Here is a 17662-nt window from a genome sequence, read left to right on the forward strand (position 1 = left end):
GGGAAGCTGTTGCGGCACAGGGTATGACAAGAACCGGTAGAGTTTATACTCCAGAGCATTTAGCTGAGTCAAGCAAGCAGGCCTCTGGTCATAGCCATCACTGAAACCGGGCCCAATGATCTCTGGAGAAAGATACAAGCCAAGGAATACTCAGTCATTGATCAGCTGAACAAAACGCCAGCACAAATTTCTATCCTAGCTCTGCTACAAAATTCCGATGCACACAAGAATACCTTGCTAAAGGTGCTGAGTGAGACATATGTACCAGGCAATATCACCGGAGGAGAAATGGCAAATATGGTAGGGCAGGTATTGGAAAGTCACAAGATCACTTTTTATGAAGATGAGCTGCCACTAGAAGGGTTGAGTCACAGCGAGGCGTTGCACATTACCGTACAATGCAAAGATTATTTTATCACCAGAATCCTAATTGATGGAGGGTCCAGCCTCAGCATTTGTCCATTGGTAACACTCAAGACATTGGGAAAGGGGCTGCACGAGATAAAGGATGGAGCCATCAACATGAAAGCTTTCGACGATTCCCAAAGGTACACCATCGGGGAGATTAGTCTGTGTTTGCAAATGGGGTCAACTTGGATCGATGTTGATTTTCAAGTGATAGACGTGCTGACATCTTACAATTTGTTGTTGGGACGACGGTGGATTCATGCCGCTGGGGCTGTAGCGTCAACACTACATCAGGCGGTGAAATTTGAGTGGAACCACCAGAGGTGATCATTCACGGCGACGGTAGAAATCCATATATAGTCGCCAGACCATCCTAGCGATTGGAGGAAGGATAAAGATAGGCGGGGAAACCTATCACCATATCGAGCGAGTCAATGCCGTCGACAAGGACAAATGGTGGGATAATAAAATTAAAAGCATATTGAACTGGAGTGGATACGAACCTGGCAAGGGGCTTGGCAAGAACCTCCAAGGAATCGCTAAGCCTATCAAACTAAAGAAACATGGTACCACCTTCGGTCTGGGATATGAGTACACTTGGGAAGAATTCAACAATTGGTCGCCGCCATGGCACGATCCTTACTATCCACTGGAGCAGCCAATATCACATTTGGAGCAGACTTTCTAGCCAGCCGATGTTATCTATGGGTCAAAAGAAGAGGAAGCACTGGTAGTAGTGAGGAATTTGTTCCTAGAAGACGATGATATGGACTGTTGTGTTGTTCTCGAGGAGGAGAGGGATGAAGGCCCTTCCATATGGCAGTAAACAGAGGATCATGCCTCAATAACTGGACCATCAGAACCACCAGAGCTCGAAAAGCCTCGGGGTAGCAAGGCTGATCAAGCATCATGCACTATCTTTTATTTTTATAGTTGACTTTCCTTTCGCATTTTAAAATTTCGCAATAAGATCTTCAATGTTCAAAACAGTTATGGAATTTATCAAAGCATTTCGATTTTCCCTATAAATCCTACTCTTATTATTTTTCTCTCATTACTTTACTTATACAACATTACTATTACTTATCTTGATGAACCAATGACTGTGATATGCAACGAGACAATGCAATAAACGGATATAGATTTAGAGGAAGATGACATACCGGAAGAGATTGTTAAAGAAGTCGAGAATTTTGAGAACAGACCTAAGTCCAACCTGGATGAGACTGACATTGTTAACCTGGGAGATGCAGAGAACGTCAAAGAAACACGAATCAACGCTTATTTGTCACCGTCAGAAAAGGAAGAGTACACAGAATTTCTAAGGGAATATGAGGACATATTCGCCTGGTCGTATGATAACATGACTGGTCTGAGTACATCTATGGTGGCTCACAAACTGCCAACCCATCCAACATGTCCGCCGGTAAAGTAAAGGCTCGGAAAATTTAAGCCCGACATGAGTCTGAAAATCATGGAAGAAGTCACTAAGCAAGTCAAAGCCAAGGTTCTCAGGGTAGTAGAATACCCAACATGGTTAGCCAACATTATGCCATTACCAAAGAAGGATGGGAAGGTCAAAGTCTGTGTCGACTACCGGGATCTCAACCGGGCCAGTCCGAAAGACGACTTGCCCTTGCCATACATACACATCCTAATCAACAATTGCGCCAAGCATGAATTGCAGTCATTTGTGGATTATTTCGCGGGGTATCATCAGATATGGATGGATGAAGAAGATGCTGAGAAAACGACTTTCATTACGCTGTGGGGAATGTACTGCTACAAAATAATGTTGTTTGGGTTAAAAAATGTAGGGGCCACCTACATGAGGGCCATGACCACCATTTTCCACGATATGATACACAAGGAGATCGAAGTATATGTAGACGATGTTATCATCAAGTCCAAGAAAGTCACTGATCACATGGAAGATTTGAGGAAGTTTTTCAGTAGACTAAGAAGGTACAAACAAAAATTAATCCCGCGAAGTGCGCATTTGGGGTTCCTTCCGAAAACTACTTGGGTTCATTGTAGTCGCCGAGGAATAGAACTGGATCCATCAAAGGTCAAAGCTATTCAAGAGTTGCCACCGCCGAAGAGCAAGAAGGATGTAATGAGTTTCTTGGGGAGACTTAACTATATCAGCCAGTTCAAAGCACAATCTACAGTTATCTGTGAGCCGATCTTTAAGATGTTGAAGAAGGATGTCGCTACCAAATGGACTGATGACTGCCAACAGGCCTTCGACAGAATCAAGGAGTACCTGTCAACACTACCAGTTTTGGTCCCTCCCGAGCCAGGTAGACCTCTATTACTCTACCTCGCAGTATTGGATGGAGCGTTCGATTGTGTTTTGGGGCAACATGATGAAACGGGGAGGAAGGAGCAGGCCATATATTACCTCAGTAAGAAGTTCACCCCGTATGAGGCCCGGTATTCTCTGTTAGAGCGCACCTGTTGTGCTTTGACTTGGGTAGCTCAGAAGCTGAGGCACTATTTCTGTGCCTACACTACATATCTCATATCAAGGATGGATCCTTTGAAGTACATCTTTCAGAAGCCCATGCCCACTGGCAAGCTAGCCAAGTGGCAAATCCTGTTGAGTGAATTTGACATTGTCTACGTGACTTAGAAGGCGATCAAGGGACAGGCACTAGCAAATCACCTCACTGAAAATCCCGTGGACGGAGAATACGAACCCCTGAAAACGTATTTTCCCGACGAAGAGGTATTATTCATAGGAGAAGACATTGCAGAATCCTATAATGGTTGGAGAATGTTTTTTGATGGAGCAGCAAATTTCAAAGGAGTTGGCATAGGAGCAGTCCTGGTATCAGAAACCGATCAACATTATCCGGTCTCTACCAAACTCAAATTCCCGTGTACCAATAATATGGCCGAATACAAAGCCTGCAGCTTAGGGCTCAAGATGGCTATTGACATGAACATTCAAGAGTTGCTAGTAATTGGGGATTCAGATTTGCTTATACATCAGGTCCGAGAAGAATGGGCAACCAAGAATTCCAAAATACTCCCTTATCTGCATCATGTACAGGAGTTGAGAAAGAGGTTCACAAAGACAGAGTTCCAGCATGTTCCCAGAGTCCAGAATGAGTTCGTTGATGCATTAGCTACCGTATCATCCATGATACAACATCCAGACAAGAACTTCATTGATCCCATTCCAGTAAAGGTCCATGATCAGCCAGCCTACTATGTTCATGTCGAAGAAGCAGCAGACGGAAAGCCTTGGTTTCATGATATCAAGGAATACTTGGCAAAAGGAGAATACCCAGAGCTCACAAATCCTACTCAAAAATGCACTTCAGAGGTTGTCCAACAATTTTTTTTCACAGCGGAGGAATCTTGTATAAGAGGACTCCAAATTTGGGATTACTGAGGTGTGTCGACGCAAATGAAGCATCTAAACTACTAGAATAAATCCATGTTGGGACCTGCAGTCCTCATATGAACGGTTTTGTCTTCGCCAAGAAGATACTCCGAGCTGGTTATTTTTGGATGGCTATGGAAACGGACTGCATCTAGTATGTCTGAAAGTGCCACCGCTGTTAGATACATGCAGACATGATAAAGGTGCCTCCAAATATTCTTAATGCAACAAGCTCGCCATGACCATTCGTCGCTTGGGAAATGGATGTCATCGGACCAATCGAACCTGCCGCATCAAATGGGCACAGGTTCATCCTAGTAGCAATTGATTATTTCACCAAATGGGTTAAAGCAGCATCTTACAGAGCAGTGACTAAGAAAGTCGTGACAGACTTCGTCCGCGATCATATCGTTTGTCGATTCGGGATCCCAGAATCAATCATCATTGATAATGGTTCCAATCTCAATAGTGACCTGATGAAAGCCATGTGTGAAACCTTCAAGATCAAACACAAGAATTCTACAGCCTAAAGACCTCAGATGAACGGAGCCGTAGAAGCCGCCAATAAGAATATTAAGAAGATATTGAGGAAAATGATAGAGAAGCATAAACAGTGGCACGAGAAACTATCATTTTCCTTATTAGGGTACAACACTACAGTCCGCACATCAACTGGGCCAACCCCCTACATGCTGGTATATGGTACAGAAGTGGTCAGTCCCGCCGAAGTAGAAATCCCTTCCTTGAGGATCATACAGGAAGCAGAACTCGACGATGCAGAGTGGGTGAAGAGTCGTTACGAGCAACTAGCTCTTATAGATGGAAAAAAATGAACGCAGTTTGCCATGGTCAACTTTATCAGAACAGAATGTCCAGAGCCTTCAACAAAAGAGTCAAGCCGAGACAGTTCACATCAGGGCAGATGGTGTTAAAGAAAATTTTCCCGTATCAAGATGAAGCCAAGGGGAAGTTCTCTCCCAACTGGCAGGGTCCTTACATGGTCCACTGGGTTCTAACAGGAGGAGCCCTCATACTTGCAGAAATGGACGGAGAAGTTTGGCCAAAGTCGATCAATTCAGACGCAGTCAAGCGATACTATGTGTAATCTTTATGCTTTCCTTTATGATGTAATCTGAACTACGCCTGACCTGATTCTCGTTTGAGAGGGGATACGTAGGCAGCCCCAATGGGTTCGGTCACAAGTCAATAAAATTTTCATTTCCCCCCGCAATTGGAAACTGGGGCAGAATTTTGAGGAGGACCCTCAAAATTCCGAAGTGATTTCAGCCATTCACCGCAAGCATCCGTCAGAAGCAGCAGCCCAATAAACTGGGGCAGAATTTTGAGGAGGACCCTCAAAATTTCGGAGCAAGAAAAGTTGCAATGTCTTGAACCACGTCGCAGTCGTCGGTTCATCTAAAGAAAACTACTCTTAATTTTGTATTTATGTTACATTTTCTTTACTAAAATCATGCATGTTTATTTCTGAAATCGCTCTGTTTAGAAACGCTACCCCAATGATACAGGCAGTATCACTAGATCAAAATCGAGCAGGTCAAGCAAAGCCAGCAGGGGACACGAACTAACCTTTCCCCTTTACAAAGCTCACGATTTTTCTTTGGATGCAGGCACTTGAGTTGCAAAATCATCAAATATACCATACACTCACGAGACAAACATTGGTCAGGAATACAACTCTCAGAACCGTTGCACTTACTCACAGGTGCTATCCGCACACAACAGTATCCCCAGCAGTCACAATATCGCAATCTGCTATCAGCTAAGAAAACTTTATTATCATATGCCTTTTTACTTCCTACATAAGGCTACCATTCTGCCTTTCCGAGGTTAAGCTCTACCTCCATCTGCATTTTTGCATTGCATAAGGCTACCATTCTGCCTTCCTAGACTAAGCTTTGTCTCCATCTGTATTTTTGCATTGCATAAGGCTACCATTCTGCCTTCCGAGGTTAAGCTCTACCTCCATCTGCATTTTGAATTGCATGAAGCTACCATTCTGCCTTCCGAGACTAAGCTCTGTCTCCATCTGCATTTTTGCATTGTATAAGGCTACCATTCTACCTTTCGAGACTAAGCTCTGTCTCCATCTGCATTTTTGCATTGCATAAAGCTACCATTCTGCCTCTCGAGACTAAGCATTATCTCCATCTGCATTCTCTGCATTACATAAGACTACCATTTTGCCTTCCGAGACTAAGAACTGTCTCCATCTGCATGACTGAAAGATCGCAACTTTATTTACATCTTGCCTGGCTGAAATATCGCCATTTTATTTACGTCTGCATCGGCCAAAAAAATGCCACTTTATTTACGCATTGCATCAGCTGAAATATCGCCACTTCATTTACACTTGCATGGCTGAAATATTACCACTTTATGCATTGCATGGGATGAAAGACCGCCAAACACTGCATCTCATAGGCTGAAAGATCGCCAATCTGTCCAAAGGCGTCATTGTTCAGAGGCATCATTCTCATAGCCCGAGAACGCCCATGTTATGGCCTGAGGACCCCTTTTAATCTCTTGCATATCATTATTCAAAGGCATCATAGTTCGGATGCATCATTCTCATTACCCGAGAGCATCATTTCATGGCTTGCGAATCCTTTATATATGCTTCATGGCCCAGGACATCATGGTCTAAGGACATCATCCTCATCGTCCGATGACAACTCTCATGGTCCAACGGGAATTTGCATCATGTTAACTTTTTATGCACAATATATGCTTGTATCACTTACTTGCAGATAAGCCAGCGAGCAACAAACATCTCAGCAGGATCGATCCCGCTCCAGTTCCCGCAGCCCTTGCAGGTTTCAAGTCATTCACCCCAACCTGGATATTGCATCCGTTCTTGAAAGTCTCCATCGGCCTACTCCGCCGGTGGATCCTGAACTACATATGGCCTGATTCCTATAAAATCAGGGATATGTTGGCAGCTCAGAAACCAGAGTACGGCCTAAGTCTCCTCGAACCCTTTTGTTCGGTCAAAATTGGCCATCATATCTTTACCCGATAACTCTTTCATCCTTCCTGGATAAAGAGGGACAGTTGTTGATACCCAATTTTTTCCCGTGTATTTTTTATATGTAAAATGCCTTTTAAATAGCATGTATATGCATATATAAGTATACCCCAAGGCTACATTATTTTTTCTTATTTTTTTTTAAAGATTTTTAAATCAATTTAGTGCCTATTTTATCAAGAAAAACCCAATAATTATCCCCCAAATTATCATCTTGGTGATTCATTTATTGGATTCTCATATTTTTACCAATATATATCTAATATATGTTTTACACATTTTTTACAAATTTATTTGGTATTTTTAAGGATAAAATTGCATAATTGCAATATTAGCCTCTTTTATGATTTGATTGCATTTATACTTATAAAATTAAGTACAGTATTTTTAAATTGATAATTATATGTTATAAATCATTTTAGTACATTCAATTTATTTTCAGGATTTAATTTACTATTTTATAAAAAATAAAAAAGGAAAATGACTATTTAAAATCTAGCCAGATTTCATTTCGATTGTAGCCTAGATTCTACCCCAATTAAACCCAATTGAACCCCAGCCCAATTCCTAAAATTACCCAACCCACAGCCCGTTTAAATGACCCCCCCCCCCCGGCTCTCCTTTTAATCCAGGTCGTTGATCAAAATGATTAACGACCACATTTCGACCTTACCTTTCTTAATTCATCAACACCCCCCAACCCTAACTATTTCCACCTACCAGCCACCTATGAAACCCCCCCTAGCCGCCTTCCACCGCTTCTGCCCTGAAAGCCACCGGAATCCATGGCTTCCAAGGCTATGGAAGCCCTCTACCCACCTCCTCTTGCTCCTACATGCCTGGTTTTTGAAGGTTCAAGGCTTGACCACGACGAAATTTGGTCCAGGCTTAGTTCGATTCGAGTTCCACGGCCATCTCCGGCCTTATTCTGGCATACCATGGTTGTTCGAGCCTGATTTTGACCTCTCCGACTTAGATCGGTGACTCTTCAAAGCCTTTCTCACTACTGGGGTTCCTCTGAAACCCTAACCCTTCAAGGTTTATCCGATTTCCTTATATCTGTTCCAGATCCATGCTTTCCTTAAGGTCTTAAACAATTTTCCTCACTTTTCTTTAAAAAAAACTACTTTCAAAATTTTTCTTTTCCGATCTAGGGTTTTTCGGAAAATATTTAAATGTTTCTCTGACTTCCTTTTTCCTTTTTGTGTGTATTTGCCTCTACTATGTCCTTGTATTTTCTTCTACCATGTTCTTGTATGCTTCTTCTGCTGTATTTTCCTATATTGTGTTCTCGTATGCTTTTTCTACCGTATTTCTTCTCTACTGTGTTCTGGTGTGTTTCTCCTACTATATTTTTCATTACTATGTTCTTAAGTTTCACCTACTTTTTAGCATGCTTCTTCTACTATATTTTCTTTGAATTCTTCTACTATGTTCTGCGTATTACTTGCTATCATCATTTTCTCATGAGTTTCTGCTGCTGAAAGAAACATGCAAGAGGTTTCAGTTCTTCTCTGAGACCTCTGAGCCTGTTTCAATCACTTGCCTTCTCATCTCTGTACTTGATTAATGGTGGAAACCCTAGAATTTGGGGGTTCTTCCAAGTTTGGTTATGTGATTTGCTTGAACTCGGGTTTCATTTCAAAATTCCTAACTCTTTCAGACCAACTTCGGGTCTCTGAACTGAGTTTGGACATCCTTGTTTTCATATGATTCTGTCCTTTTGCTAAACTCTTCTAAACTGGATTTTTCTACCGATTTCACAACAACACGACAATCTTCTTTCATGCTTAACATGTTCGTATGCCCCTTATATATGATGAACTTCCCTCTAAAGTGGCTTTAAAATTTGTGATTAGTTCATACTTCCCTCTGAATATGGTCTGATTGATTTCTTTCCATTGCTTGCGGATTTTCTCTGTGACTCGACCTAAGTTAAGACCCTTCTCAGCTTTTGCGACTTGGTTCATTCATGGGTCAGTAATTACAATATCCCTGACCTTTGATTTACTGGCTGTTAATTGTTTTTTTACCTTATTTGTACAACCGTGTACTTCAAAACCCTGTCCTTAAAGAACTTTTTATGTATTCGCCCCTAATTGCCTACTTTGCACAAAAGTGTTTGTTTAATTACTTTTCTTAAATAGTTTTACCCGTTTGAATCTGAATTCCTTAATTAAAGGAAGTCTTTTGTGATTGATTCTTGATTGATATTCAGTTCCTTAATTATTTGCTTACCTTATTTCTGCCGGATTTTTACACTATAAAAGGCACGACCCTTTTCACAAAAAAAAAACTATCCTTCTGAACTCATGCTCTCTCAATAATATTCTCTTCTTGTCTGCACTGTGGCCTATTTACAAGACCTACTGCCTTTTATTTATTTGTTTCTTTGAAACTGGTATGTCCTAATTTAAGCTTCAACATCACAACAATGTGTTTTCCATGTTTATTTACTGTTTCTGTAGGGTTCAATGTTTAAACTAGCATGCTGATTTCTTTCTATCTGTTTCTACTATGAATCCCTGCTCCCTACCCCCTTATGTGTTTTGAGTTATGGTTTAAAATATGGCAATATGTAAGTTACTGTCCATGGATTGAACTTGGTCCCTTAGGGGATCCTAACCTCTAAACAGTGTGTTCTATCAGGCTTATGGGCGTGCCAGCACTTCCCATTGTTGGGTATGCCCATCAATCTGTCTTTGCCTATTTACTACTTCCCCATTCCCTATACCCCTATGTGTATTGATGTAAGTTGTTTTCCCTTTCCCTTTCCCCTCTCAGAATTCTATTCCTGCACTTGCACACTCTCTTAGTCCCTAAGTCCTGCCCCCCTCTTGTGAGCCTTGCCTTGGGACCTTGAGTTCCCTCTAAACTTGGACACCTGAGGGATGACCCTTCCACACTGCACTATGTCCTAATCTGGTAATACATTTGGGTGTAAGCACTGCCCGGAGTTCATATGAGACTCTTATGGAACTTTGACACACCCTAAATGGGAGAAAGGCTTTGAAATATGACCTCTTGGAGTTGGTTTACTTCATACTTCAGACAGGAAGTCTGAATCAGGCTCTCCTTGGTTGTACTTTTTAATTTCCGATTTTTCTTTTTACTTTATTTTTCTGGGCTGTAATAACTTTGTAGTAAACTCTCGGGGATGGCTAGTAAAAAAGGAAGGGGTAACCATGTATGCAAAAGGGGTATATATCCTACCTATAGGAGTTTCTGGATTTCTGCACTCTCATATATAGATACCAAGTCTATAGGAATCCTGCATTCTCTCATATATAGATACCATGTCTATAGAAATCCTGCATTCTCTCATATAGATACCATGTCTATAGGAATCATGTATTCTCTCATATAGATACCATGTCTATAATTACCTAAAAATCTGAATTCTGCATATGCACATAGAGAATATGCCTATAGGTCTTTCTGAACCTTGCATATCCATTCTTCATTAGGCAATCATGTTTGTAGGTCTTAATAATCAACCGCAATTAGATATCATGTTCATATGTCTTAAACGAAATTCAGCACCTAGATATCATGCTTATAAGGTTTCTGCATTTTACTATGTCTATGAAAGTGTTTAAAATCAACAACGCGTAGAAAGCATGCCTATAGGAGCTATTAATCAAGTCTGAACTATTTCACTCGCTAATAAGTCTAAAACCGGCAATAATGATGCATTACCAGTTGCAGAACTTATGATCTTTTGCTAAAACTCGCCCTTCTTTAATAACTGACAACTTCTCTTAAATCAGTATGTAATCATCTCATATCCTTGTTCCTGAAGTCTGTAGATATCATGCCTATAGGGTTTTCGTCCAACACTTAGGCAAGCCATAGGGTAAAAGTTTATAAATTGAATCTGTTGTTATTAACTACAACCAGCAGGCAGGCCTGATTCGGGTTTCTTATCTGAATTATTTGATAAATCAGTCTGCCTCAACTTTTAAGTTTAATCAGGCCCTAAATAGTATGTGTAAGTCATGCTACTTGCTTGTTTTCTTTGTTTGAAGGAGGTGTATCTGAGCCTTTCGACTTGCTGTATGCTTTCCCCAATTTGCTATACATGTGTTTGTATGTCGCCTTAGTATTTTGCCCTTTTGAAACCACTAATAAGCCTAATATCTCCTCCCTTTAGGATTAGTAGTCCCAAATACCTCCGGGACTGATAGGATCGGGACGGGTAATAGCATGCAATAAGTAAACGAGACCATTTCGCGCTTTAATACCTTAAACAGGGCGGGAAGGGTAGATATGGATATGATGACCACGCGGTAACATCACGTGTAGCCCCTCACTGAGGAGTGATTACCGGATGTTGCGTGGGATGATCCATATTATTAATAAACCTAGGACGCCCCCCTTCCTTTGTTTCTTCCTTTTAAACCTTTTAAATTGTTTCTTTAAAATCAACTCTTTTAGTTTTCTTACTTGTAACCATCATGTGCAAAATCCCCTCTTATTTGAAGTCTTATTCGCCTACGTGTTGTTTGCGCTTAAAGTCACAATAATTGTCTGGTCGGGAACCACACTAGTGGATTTTGAGGGGTGCCTAACACCTTTCCCTTGGGATAATTTCAAGCCCTTACCCAATCTCTGGTTACTCAAAACAAACCCTTTTTAGTGTCCTAATGTACTTTAATCATTAGGTGGCGACTCTTCTATTCAAACCCAATTCCCAAAAGTGAACGAGTTGTCCTCCCAAATGTCATAAATTCGATTTCGCTAGAAAGGCGCGACAAAGGGATATTAGCTAAGACGTTTCTTAGCCACTCAGCCTCAAAACCAGCTAACTCCAGAGCTACAAACTCTAATTCCATAGTCTATCTAGCAATGATCGTCTGTTTAGCTGATTTCCAAGATATTGCACCACCACCAAGGGTGAATACATATCCACTAGTGGATTTTGTCTCATCTGAATCTGAGATCCAGTTTGCATCACTGTACCCTTCTAAAGTAGAAGGAAATCCACTATATAAGATACCATAATTCATGGGTCCTCTCAAATATTTCATTATTATATCTAATGTAGACCAATGCTCTCTATTGGGATTATGAGTATATCTACTCAGTCAACACACTGCATAGGCTATATCAGGCTTTGTAAAATTCATTAAATGCATCAGACTCCCAATAATTTGAGCATATTTAAACTAAGCAACTGGGTCACCATTATTCTTTTTCAACGTAGAGTTAGCATCAAAAGGAGTGCTCGCAGATGTGACATTAAAATATTCAAACTTCTTAAGAAGTCTCTCAACATAATGTTCGTGTGATAGCATTATGCCATCTTTACTCCTTATAACTTTAACTCCCAATATCATATTTACTTTACCCAGATCTTTCATATCAAAATTAGCAGACAGAAATAATTTAGTACTTTACGCAATATTTAAACTTGTACCAAATATAAGTATGTCATCAACATACAAACATATTATCACATAATCAATGTCTACCACTTTAGTATAAATACATTTATCCACCTCAACTGAAGAAAAAATGTCTCTCAGTAAGACTTGTTCTAATTTCTCATACCACTGCTTATGAGCTTGTTTAAGGCCATAAAGAGATTTAATTAATTTACAAACTTTATTTTCTTGTCCAGGAATGATACAGCCTTCAGGTTGAACCATATAAATCTCTTCTTCTAAATCACCATTTAGAAAAGCAGTTTTCACATCTATTTGGTGGATAAAAAGCTTACGGATTGAAGCTAAGGCAATTAAATTCGAATAGAAGAAATTCTAGTCACTGGTGCAAATGTATCAAAATAATCTATATTTTATTTTTGAGAAAATCCTTTTGCTATTAACCGAGCTTTATATTTATCTAAGGATCCATCAGGATTAAATTTTCTTTTGAAAATCCATTTACAACCAATAGGTTTTGCACCAGGAGGTAAATCAGTTAAAATTCATATATTATTTTTCTTAATAGAACCAATTTTAATTTTTATTGCATCTTTCCAATATTTAGCATCTGAAGAAGATATAGCTTCAAAATAATTTGATGGTTCATTATCGATAAGAAAAGTCTGAAAATCATTTACATAAGAAAAATATTCTTTCCTAGGCCTTTTACTCCTTCTCAGTTCCTCATTAGAGGTAATTTCTCTATTTGTTTCAACAGGTGTATGAGAAATTTTATCAGACAGTGGATAAATATATTCAAAGAACTCAGCATTCTTTGTTTCAATTATAGTATTCCAATCAAGCATATCACTTTTCAAAATAAGGAATCTATATGCAACACTATGTTCAGCGTACCCAATAAGCATGCAATCAGCAGTTTTAGAACCTATTTTTCTCTTTTTAGGTTCAGGCAAAAGAACTTTAGCAAGGCACCCCCACACTTTTAAATATTTTAAATTAGGTTTATAACCCTTCCACAATTCATAGGAGTTTTGCCGGTTCTTCTATGTGGTATTCTATTTTGTAGGTGACATGCAGATAAAATAGCTTCACCCCACAAATTATCAGGAGCATTAGAACTAACTAACATAGAGTTCATCATTTCTTTCAATGTTTTATTTATTCTTTCAGCTACTCCATTTGACTCAGGTGAATAAGGCGGAGTTACTTCATGAATAATTCCATTATTTTCACAAAATTCATTTAAAGATAAATAGTCTCCACCTCTATCTGATCTAATTCTCTTGATTTTTCTACTACGTTGATTTTCAACCTCAGTTTTATAAGAAATAAAAGCATTAAATGCATCATCTTTATTTTTAAGCAAATACAACTTAGTATATCTAGAAAAATCATCAATAAAAGTCACATAATATCTTTTACTACCTCTAGTCATAGTCTGCTTCAAGTCGCCTAAATCAGTGTGAATTAAAGATAACAATTCAGTTTCTCTATTTACGGAAAAATAGGTCTTTCTAGTACTTTTAGCTTCAGCACATATTTCACACTTGTTAATATTATTTGAGTTTAAACCAGATATTAATCCTAGTGACTGCATTTTCTTTATATATGTGACATTAACATGTCCTAGTCTAGCATGCCATAGAGAAATAGACTCAACCATATAAGCAGAAGTAGATACATTTCTATTGATAACATCAGAAATATTAAGTACAAAGAATCCTTGGTTACAATAGCCCTTTCCCACAAACACATTATTTTTGGTCATTATGATCTTATCAGATTCAAATGACACTTTCACTCTGGTTCTTCCCAACAAGGATATAGAGATCAAGTTTGTTCTCATAGTAGGAACATGCAGTACATCAACAAGGGCTAAAATTTTTCCTGAAGTGAGTTTCAGGAGAACTTTACACTTACCCAAGACTTTGGTAGTACTTGAGTCTCCAAGGTAGACCTCTTCTCTATCATCCTCTACAGGAGTATAAGAGAAAAATGCTTCTCGATTTGCACAAATGTGCTGAGTAGCCCTAGAGTCTATCACCCATTCTTTTGCATGTGCTACAATGTTTACTTGAGAAATGACAGCTGCAATAATATGACCTCCTTCGGCTAAGTTAGCCTTAGGAGTATTAGTTTTTTCTTTATCATTTCTTGCTCTGTACTTGCACTGTGAGGCATGATGGCCCGGTTTTCCACAAACAAAACAAGAGCCTTTTTTTTCTTTTAAGGTTAGGATTTTTAGGCTTGCAACCTTGAGACTTATTCTCGTACCTTTTGCGGTTGTTGTTGCTGCTTTGCACTAAGTTTGTTTTAAGAGCTGTCATCCTAGCTTTGGCAGATTCTTTTTTGTTGGAATCTTCAATTAGGATGTAGGTCACAATTTTCTCAATGGCGAAATTGTTTTGTTTGTGCTTTAAGCTATTTTGTAGTCACTCCATGAGTCAGAGAGCTTCAATTAGCACTCCAGCAGCAAACTTCTCTTGTAAAAACTTCGGCCTTTAAGTCTTCTAACAATTTTTGAAATTCATTGATTTGTACGTTCATCTCTTTAACATCTCTCATCTACTACTGATAAAATTTTCCTACTGCTAATTTTTGTTTTGTAGCATCTTCAGTAGTGAATTTTTTAATTAAGGCTTCCCATATAACTTTTGCTTCTTTATAACTGCAATACACATCAAACCGTTCATTAGAAATAGTTTGCAATATGATATGACAGCATACCTTGTTGGCGTATTGCCATGATTCTACTATTTTATTATCAACGTCTGCACTAGGTTGTAGATGCAGCAGTGCATGTGCAACACCATGGACATCAAGCAGTGAGAAAATACGTTATTGCCAACGCTTGAAATTTTCATTGGCAAAAATTTCAATATTTGACACATCTGGAAATGGTCTGGCATATGGTAGTGCAACTGGGGCTGGAACGCCAATATTGGCGGTATCAATAGTATTTTCAGCATCAGTGTTATTTGCCATAGTTTCTTAGATTGTAGTAATTGAGAGCAAAAATTTCAATAACACTGTTTCAATATTCTTTGGAAGCAGATAAACAAACTAGCTTGAGTCGTGTTGGGCACTGTCCTAAGAAACTATTTCAGTAGTGTGAAATATTTTCTCCAGGATTAAACAAGCTTACCTCTATTTTATTTAGAGGATACATGGATCAACAAAATTAAATATCACAAACCCATCTAGCAATTAGGAAAAGTAAATAAGAAAGGAAACAACTAATATTTAATATTGGACAACAAAAGAAAAAGGGAGGAGTGAAAGGAAAGGAGAGGAATGATGTTTTTTTGCTTATGGATATTTCCTTGTCAAGTGAGAGCCTATTTTTAGTTGTAATTGCATGAAACTTGGCTTTTGCATGGCAAAAACGTGGCTGAACATTTGCCATTTTTTAGTCTTCTTTTGCTACTAATCATAACCTTCTAGAAGGGCTAAAACACTTGTCCAAAGGACACTAAAATATTGCCACAGTATGTATATAGGGAAATAGCATAATTACAAGCAACTTAGGAAATTAATTGAAGATTGAAAAATTAAGGGTCAAATGTACACCACAATTATTGATAATATCATTTGCCCCAAAAAAAACATTATTCCATATAAGAAAATTTCTCTTTCATTTTTCCTCTGTACGTTCGTCCTCCTCTCTGTACAAACAATAATAGATTTAGGGGTTGTTTGGTAGGGTACATAACAATAATGTTGAATATGGTGTATTAGTAATGCTGGTATTAGTTATGCTGGTATTAGTTATGCTGACATATTTCTTATCCATTGTTTGGTTTGATGTATTAAAGCATTGCACAATTTCTAAAAGAATTGCTTGTTTACAAAAACATCCTCAAAACCGGTCCATCACTCTAACTTTTTAAAAGAAACATATGTTGAGAAATGTTTTTATATGAAAAAGTTTTAAAAAAATTATTTGATTTGTCTACCTATATTGTAATATAGAACTAAATATTTATTTATAAAAAAAATATGCTAAGTATTTATTTATTTACTAGAGATATAATTTTATTTCTCACTATTTGGATTATTTTAAACTTGCATTAATATAATAACTAGCACATTTTAATCAAGCATAACTTTTGAAGGACAATTTTGTCTTTAACTAAGCTAATGCATGCATAAAAACCATTGCATTGCTAATACCATGGTTTTCTATGCATTAGTTATGCATAGGATAATACCAAATAGAATGTATAACTAATGCTTGCATAACTAATGCATATGTTCAAAATATCTACCAAACAAGGTATTATTAATACACAAAGCTAATGTATGCATTATTTTATCTAATTGTGACGACCCGACCCGTCGTCTCATGAGTTGCCGCTCCATTTCCCCCATTTCAGCTTCTTTACGCTTTGTTATCCGTGTTTTATGTGATCGAGTTGATTAGTTCGAGTTCGGAGAGGATTTGGTAAGAAATGAGACACTTAGCCTCTTTTAAGAAGGCTTAAGTTGGAAAAGTCAACCGGGTGTTGACTTATGTGTTAGAAGGCTCGGAAGTGAGTTCTGATGGTTCAATTAGCTTCGGGAGGTGATTTGTGACTTAGGAGCGCGATCAGAAGGGGTTTTGGAGTTGTAGAGAAGATTTAGGCTTGAATTGGCGAAATTGATATTTCGGCAAATTCCGGTTGATAGGCGAGATTTTGATATAGGGGTCGAAATGGAATTCCGAGAGTTGCAGCAACTTCATTGTGTCATTTGGGATGCATGTGCAAAATTTCAGGTCATTCGGACGAGATTTGATAGACCTTTTGATCGAAAGCATAATTTAAGAGTTCTTGGAGTTCTTAGGCCTGAATCCTATGTTAAATTGGTGATTTGATGTTGTTGTGAGCGTTCCGAAGTTTTGAGCAAGTTTTAACGATGTCATGAGATGTATTGGTACAATTGGTTTGAAGTTCCGGGAGTTCCGGGTAGGTTCCGGGATGTTTTTAGTGCAAAAATCATAGCTGCAGCAGGTCTACAGGGGTTGCAGACCCCAGAACTCACCCATCCGGTCCGCACAAAGGTGAGTGCACCTGCGGTGAGTACTGTGCGGCCCGCACAAACACGGGCGCGGGCGCGGTAGGCATCGCGTGGACCGCACAAAGTGGGGCGCGGCCGCGGTGAAGAACATTCCACTGGTCCTACTTAGGAAGCTCATATCTTTTGATCTACAAGGAATTTTGAGGCGATTCAAAAACAAAAGTTGTCGATCATCGTGTCTAGTTTCCAGAAAGGTAAAGATATCTCAATTTAGACATCTGTAGAAAAAGGTATGGCCAAAAATACTAAAGCCTGTCACTGCAAAGGGAGGCCTGTGCGGCCGCACATTGCCTTTGCGCGGACCGCACTGGCTTGCGCGGACCGCGTGAGTTTTTGTGCGGCCCACGGTAGCTGATACCTGAGGGA

Source organism: Nicotiana tabacum, chromosome 10, assembly GCF_000715075.1.
Source record: "Nicotiana tabacum cultivar K326 chromosome 10, ASM71507v2, whole genome shotgun sequence".
Taxonomy (NCBI): Eukaryota; Viridiplantae; Streptophyta; class Magnoliopsida; order Solanales; family Solanaceae; genus Nicotiana; species Nicotiana tabacum.